A 7,903-nucleotide genomic window follows, 5' to 3' on the forward strand; every position below is an offset into this window, starting at 1 on the left:
TGTGGTGCACAATTCAAAAGCGCACATCACTTCTTTTGGTTGTACATATGGAACCATAGTAGTGGCATACCTTGCATTTGGAGCTTCTTTGAGTCAGGGCATGGAAAGGGATAGCACAATGGTGGAGGAACTTGTGTAAAGTGTGCTCTTCAATGATATCAGCTTCGATACGATAGTGACTGATATAGAGATGCTAGACAGGTTGTGGAGTGGTGCTCACAGCACATGGCACATGACTCATCTTCAGGCAGTGGAGGCTCACTGAGTGAGGAGGTTCTTTTGGTGTGTGGATAGCCAAGATATTGATCTCACTAGCTGGGATTGTGACACAGTAATAGGTACGCTCTAGTTGCACACCATTCGAAGCACCGCAGCTAGGGATCCCACTATCTTTACAAGGCACTACTCATACTTATGTGATGCTTGCGTACATGGAGAGACGGCAGATTGCACCATGACAGAGTGGTTTGATTGGTGGACACTACAACCTCTTTCACCATCACATGGTATGACCACATTGAGAAGCTCCATTGATAGCCAGACCACACAGTCCTTAGATGATGCTAATACTCTCATGGATTACTTGGCAGAGGGAGATGATTTTGAAATTATTGCTGAGGAGGGAAATGCAAAGGGAGTTAATTATTATATTCTTAGGTGCACCAAGGCAAAGTATGTGCTTTAGGAATCTACCGTGGATGATTATGGTGAGGCATATGACGCTCAAGGTATGGTTGTTCTAGGGAACTATTTTCAGTAGGTCCATGGACATGGGCACTACATACATTTTTACAATATGAATGGCTGAAGGTGGCCATACACTACTCCCATCTTATCCTTACTGTGAAGCTAAGGCTATAGAGGATTGTCAGCAAGAAGAAAGGGAGGACCCCTCGCTGGTGTTTGGGTCTAGATGAGCATGAGAGCATTATGGAGATAGTCTGCAGCAGAGCAGGAGTTACAGTTTGAGCAGATGATATTGGAGGTACTGCTAGAGATGATATTTGTGATGATGAGTGCTAGCGATTACCCCTATATTCGTTATTTACCATTCCACTTCTGGGCCCTTTTGGTCATTTCTATTATTGTATACTCTAGATCATTGATATTTTATATTATGGTGTTGTACTTTCCCTCGTTTATTTGAAGTTCCTTTTTGAAATTACCATTCATAGGTTGTTATTTTGGTTTACCATTGATCTACTTTTCGGAAAGTTTCATGCACTACAAGAGGCTATTCATATTAGCGACGCTCACACAGCGACGCTCAATTTTTTTTTTCCCGGCGTCGCTATGAGCATCGCAAATTTACAAGTAAATTGTAAATTTGCGACGCTCATAGTGACGCTGGCTGGGCTAAAAAAAATAACAGAGAGCGCCCAAAAACTCAGATCTCAGATCTGAGTTTTTCGGCGCCCTCAAGCAAGGAGCAGGTAATGCTCTCCCTCTCTCTCTCTCTCTCTCTCTTTCTTCTCACACACACACACACACACACACACACACACACACACACACACACACACACACACACACACACACACACACACACACACACACACACACACACACACACACACACACGAGGAGAGGAAGGAGAGACAGGTATGCTCCTTCCCTCTCCTCACTCTCATGTTCCCTTCCCCTCTTTCTCTCTCCCTCTCTCTCTCTCTCTCTCTCTCTCTCTCACACACACACACACACACACACACACACACACACATAGTGTTTTTGAGAGAGAGAGAGAGAGAGAGAGAGAGAGAGAGAGAGAGAGAGATTACAAACATAAACAAAAACGCACACACACATACATAAACAAAGAATGTACACACACATTGAGAGAGGAAAAGAGAGAGAGAGCATGCATAAACAAAAAACGCACACATTGAGAGAGGAAAAGAGAGAGAGAACATGCATAAACAAAAAACGCACACATTGAGAGAGGAAAAGAGAGAGAGAACATGCATAAACAAAAAACGCACACATTGAAAGAGGAAAAGAGAGAGAGAACATGCATAAACAAAAAAACGCACACACATTGAGAGAGAAAGAGAGAGAAACTAATTTAACGACGAGGAGTTGAACTCAAGACCTATTATTCAAGAGGGAAATGGCATAACCAATCTATCATACTTGGCATGGGTGATAGAAAGGTTATACCATTTATCTCTTTTTATTGGCACACACATCCACACACGCGCACACACACAAGAAGAAGAGAGTTATAACGTCGTAGGAAACTATCCTAAAAGACGTTAAAGATTAGGTTAGATGTAGACTTACGTTAAATTAGATTTAGGTTTATTTAAGTTAAATTTGATTAGATTTAGGTTTATTTTTAGTTAGATTTACGTTTATTTACGCTAGATTTAGATTTACGTTATATTAGATTAGATTTAGGTCTCCATAGACTGCGATGCCTGCATGAAGCGGGTGAAGAAAGCCCTCAATGGAATATAGGGTATTGCTGCCTTCACTCATGGTGGGCTCCGTCGATCCAAAAGTACTGGTGAAATGTCTTCAGAAGATAGGGAAGAAGGTGGATCTTCTGGGCGGCAAGAGTCACTACATCCCCGACAATGACCATCTAGACAACCTCTAGTCATTCAACAGCAACTTCAAATTTAGTAACAAGAGCAAGAACGGTCCAAAGGGACAATTGCTGTCGTCAGATGTGGATGGAGATGAGGCAGTGTCACCGCCGGAAGTTAACTCTCACATCTTTAGTGATGAGAATGCCAACTCTTGCCGAGTTATGTGAAAAATTATGTGTTAAATCAGTTTTAAGGTTCTTATAATCCCTGTTAGTTTAGTTCTTTGTTTTTAATATAACATAATTTACGTTAGATTTAGATTTATGTTATATTAGATTAGACTTAGGTTTATTTAGGTTTACCCACACACACACACACACACACATACACAAGAAGAAGAGAGTTTTAATGTCGTAGGAAACTATCCCAAAAGACGTTAAAGATTAGGTTAGATGTAGACTTACGTTAAATTAGATTTAGGTTTATTTTTAGTTAGATTTACGTTTATTTAGATTTACGCTTATTTACGTTAGATCGAGTCCACGCAAGAATTACTTACGGTTTAGGATTTAGAGTTAGACGAACAGTGAAAAGATCTACTGTGAAAAGATGTTAAGATGCTGTGAAGTGCTACAGCTAGAGAAGAGGCAAAGGGGTTTTGTCCACTACATGCAGTATCATATAGACGTGGGTCTGTAGATTTCTTGTACCCACAAATATAGGTATTGACCAATAAAGACGAGATTATAACCCGGTGGTTCTGATCTCCGTGCACCTCTAGACCGAGGTGTGCGGGGATTGGACATGACTAGAGAATGTGAGGTAGAGAGAGAGAGAGAGAGAGAGAGAGAGAGAGAGAGAGAGAGAGAGAGAGAGAGAGAGAGAGAGAGAGAGAGAGAGAGAGAGAGAGATAAGACAAAGAATTCCAATAGAATATTAAATTTGTTGTCCAGGTTATAAGATTTTTATCCTCATTATGAGTAGTGACGAGGATGTGGGACCGTCCAACCGAAACACCTATCTCTCCACGAGGGTCTTATGTGCTTGTAATCAATGCAAGCATGCTGTGTGATGGACAAGACGTGTTTCTTTGCAGCACGTTCGCGAATTTGGCGAGTTCGATTCATCTATTATAGATCGAGTTGTTGCCAATTATAACTCGTCGGACTCTGACACTGGCCAACAAGCAGCAATCTTGCAACCCAATAGACGTGTTCGCAGGCGCTTTGGTCAAGCAGCATATGTGAGGCCACAAGATGTAGCCTCTGACAGCTCGGGGGATGATCATGCAGAGCACATTCCCAACGAGGCAATGTTTGAGCCCGAGATTGATGAAATGATCGAGACGATCATGGATTCAGAAAGGCTTATCTATGAGGATATGAAAAGTGAAGCCGATACGCCATTGTATAATGGAGCACGTATGTCTAGATTGAAAGCACTCCTGGTTCTTCTCAACATGCAGGCAAAGTTTGGATGGAGTGACACTAGCGTCACAACACTTTTCAAGTGATCTATTACAATTAGTTTACTTTAATAAAACTCTAAATGTATAATGATCTGATAGATTTTTACACGAGTGTATCGTATTTTTATGTTGTGTAGATTGCTTAAAGAGCACATACTACCAGCTGACAATGTGATGCCAGATTCCCGAGATGAAGCAAGAAAGATTTTGCGAAACTTGGGGATGGATTACAATTCTATCCACTCTTGTCCTAATGACTGCATTCTTTTCAGAGGGGAATACATAGACATGGAGAAGTGTCCGAAATGTGATTCCGAAAGATATCGAGTAGATCTCCACAGGACAAAAATTCCACAAAAGGTTTTGCGACATTTTCCTCTGCTTCCTCGCATCAAGCATTTCTTCGAATGTAAGTCCATGCCCACCCTAGCATCATGGCATGAGGAGAATAAATCTTCGGATGGTGTGCTACGAATTCTTGCAGATTGCGCAGCCTGGAGACATATAGATGGAACATGGTCGGATTTTGCCAGGGAAGCTCGAAATTTGCGCTTAGGCCTGGCTATGGATGGCGTAAATCCATTTGGTCAAAGATCAACATCTTACAGTGTATGGCCCGTTGTCATCGTCAACTACAACATTCCCCCGTGGTTGACTACGAAGAAGGGGCACCTATGGCTAAGCTTGATTGTGCCAGGGCGATATAAAGTGGAGAATATGGATGTGTATCTTCGTCCACTATTGGAAGAGCTACAACAATTGTGGATTGGCATAGAGGTGGTGGATATGAGCCGACACACAGGACGACGGAATGCTTTGATCAGAGGCATTCTAATGTGGACCATGCATGACTATCCCGGGCTAACAGAATGCTCAGGTGATCTATTGACACTCCTCACTCAGACACTGTAAATCTTGTTTTTTCCCATAGTTGATCTATTATCATGTGTATACATGCAAGGCTTCAAACAAGCGGATACAGAGCATGTGTCACATGTGGACCTAGACTGAATGCACGTAGGGCGCCCTCACTGAAGAAGCAAATCTACGAAGGTCATCAAGCGTATCTTCCAGAGAATCATGTGTTATGCGACGGCTTTTTGGGAAGAGAGCCACCAAGGATGTCTGCACAAGCATGGTTAGAGCAGAAGGAGATGTGCGATGACGGATTGCCTCCACGGATGAAGAGACTATCTCTATGGTACGAGTTACCATACTGGCCCCGACTCATGATCAATCACTTGCTCAATCCAATGCACATATTCAAGAATGTGGGTAATCTACTATGGGACCATCTGACCGGCAAGAAAGATACTTTGGGAGCCAGAGTTGACCTTAGAAATGTGGATCGTATGGAGCAATATTGGCCGCAAACAGCGTCTGATGGATCGATAAAACTCCCTAAAGCACCATGGATTTTCACAGGAGCCCAAGAACGCAAAGTAAAAGAGACCATTCAATCTTTGCGGACCCCCACTGGCGTAATGCACTCGCTCCGAACGTGTTTTACTAAAGAAGGAAAGCTTACCGGTTTGAAGTCACACGATTGGCGTAAAATGTGTCAGGTACGTTCATAGTGGACTTTAATATCATTGCATAAAATGTGGACTTTAATATCATTGCTGCACATACTTTACAGTTTATTTTACCGGTTGCCATTGAGGGATGTTTGTATCTCGACATCCGTAACACAATCTACAAACTTGCAAAGCTGGTGCAATGGATCTCACAAAAGGAGATCAACGTAGACTCCATACCATTCGCCAAACTAAATGCTGCGGAGCTTGTGTGCATGTTTGAGAAACATTTTCCTACTACCATGCTAACCATTCAGGTGCATCTTCTTGTTCACATAGTTGATGAGGTGGAAATAGCTGGCACAGTTCATTCCAGATGGATGTTCTTCTTAGAACGTTTCATGAAAACGCTTAAGGGATATGTGCGTCAAAAGGCACGTCCGGAGGGTAGCATGGCAGAAGGTTGGTTGGTATCAGAGTCCCTAGTGTACATTGGAGAGTGGCTAGATGGATTTGATAAAGCCCGGGACACGCTATGGCGAACCATAGATGATGAGCGCATATCTGGGATTGTCATGTGCAATCTCGGTGTTGAGAAGAAGATGACGGAAGATCTAGAGGCTAAAATCAACCGATTTTGCATGCTTCACAATCCAGTGATGCAAAAGTGGATTTCACAATATGAGGATGCAAAGCAAGAGCGACAAAGGGCACGAATCGAGTGGAGACGGGGAAGACGACCACCGATGCACTATTCGACGGGTCTGGAGAGCCTACCAACATTCATGAGCTTAAGATGGTTGCACAAACAATTGAAAAGCGCACAACAATGCGGTGACGAAGTGACTGAGGAAGAGTGGGAGTACTCTCGGGCTTGCGCGACCAAGGTCAGTTTGCAATGTACGACTAGCTGGTGACTTTATTTCTAAACGTTTGAACGGCCACTCATAATCTTTGTTCGTTGTAGTATAAGTCATACACAGCAGCATGGTGTAAAGGTCGACATTTTAGGGTGGAACGGATCGACAAAAAGCGTTTTACTCAAGATTGTGGAATCATGGCAAAATTTGAACAGTCTAGTCGACGACGTTCCTCTGATGCAGATCCTGTGGTGGCGGAACTCACTTACTTCGGCACGCTACAAGAGATTTTGAGAATCGATTACAGAGGATTTTTTGTCGACTTGTTCGACGTGCAATGGTTCAAGATAATCATGGAGGGTCGCAACGCTACTGTGCGTAGAGGAGAGTCTGGTTTTCTTGAGGTGGATTCTACTAAGAAATGGACTGACCTAAGAGACACTTTCGTACTACCCGAGCATTGTGAACAAGTAAGTATGTAAATAGTTAACATCCCCCTTTTACAAGTTATATGCTTGAAAGCTCTCATGTAAGTTATGTGGATCTGGCAGGTAATATTTCATCCTACAAAGTCTACATCAAACTGGTGGTACGTCATAGAGGTAGCCCCTCGTAGTGCAAGGACGTATGAAGGCTACCATGTGCCAATCACAACGGCATCAATGGAGGAGATCAGAGAAGATGCTCAATCAGAAGCTGCTGCGGTGGTGCCAGACGAGCATCAAGATGCTACTACTCTATATGGGGTGCATGCAGAGGAGCTACAAAATGAAACAGAGGATATGTGTTTAAATGGAGAGCTCTATATAGATATAGGAAGTTATGCTGAGTTATGCGAGGATGAGAGAGAGATCTCTTAAAGCCACAAATATTGTATTTGAACAATTTTGCTCCGTGTTGTAAAAGCTCTGGCTCTCTAAGTACCTTCCATGGTGTATAACGCTCTTTTCTACTCGCGCTCACATCTTTTGATTGAAAATTCTGAGTTTTCGACTTGCCTCTTCTATCACTCAATTCATTGCGTCATTGTATTTATATGCGTCATTAAGTCATTGTATTTAATGGTCTTTGCGTCATTGTCTACTCTATTCATTCAATATTAAGTTTAAATATTCGTGTGTTTAATGCAGGTATGGATGATGAGAAGTTTCTTTCTTCTTTGTCACCGCAGTAGAGACAGTGGTACATGGAGCATCATCGCTCTAGCACATCATCGCGCGTTCCTACTCCATCCGCATCTCCCTCTCTTTTGGAGCATTCGGCGCGCTCCGAAGCTTCGGTGTCGACGAGACGATCTTCACACTCGTCTAGACACCGGCGCTCTAGTGGTGGCGGTGGCGGTTGTTGTGGGGATTCCGCCGCCGATGCCTCCACACCGCCTCGTGTTCGACGAGGCTCTTTATCCTCCCCTTCTTTGCCCGCCCCCACACCAGCCACAGCATCGCCATCTACGCCAGGTTTTGCGCGGCTGACTGTTCCTAGCAGCTACACACCTCTACCTACTCCGCCAGGAGCCACCCCACTCGA

At 43.3% G+C, this 7,903-nt stretch overlaps 1 pseudogene; it reads left to right on the forward strand.

Moving 5' to 3' along the window:
- Positions 1 to 225: 225 nt before the first annotated feature.
- On the forward strand, positions 226 to 969 carry LOC147437741 (uncharacterized; annotated as a pseudogene).
- Positions 970 to 7,903: the final 6,934 nt, after the last annotated feature.

The sequence above is a fragment of the Adiantum capillus-veneris genome, chromosome 17 (assembly GCF_014529385.1).
Source record: "Adiantum capillus-veneris isolate H3 chromosome 17, ASM1452938v2, whole genome shotgun sequence".
NCBI lineage: Eukaryota > Viridiplantae > Streptophyta > Polypodiopsida > Polypodiales > Pteridaceae > Adiantum > Adiantum capillus-veneris.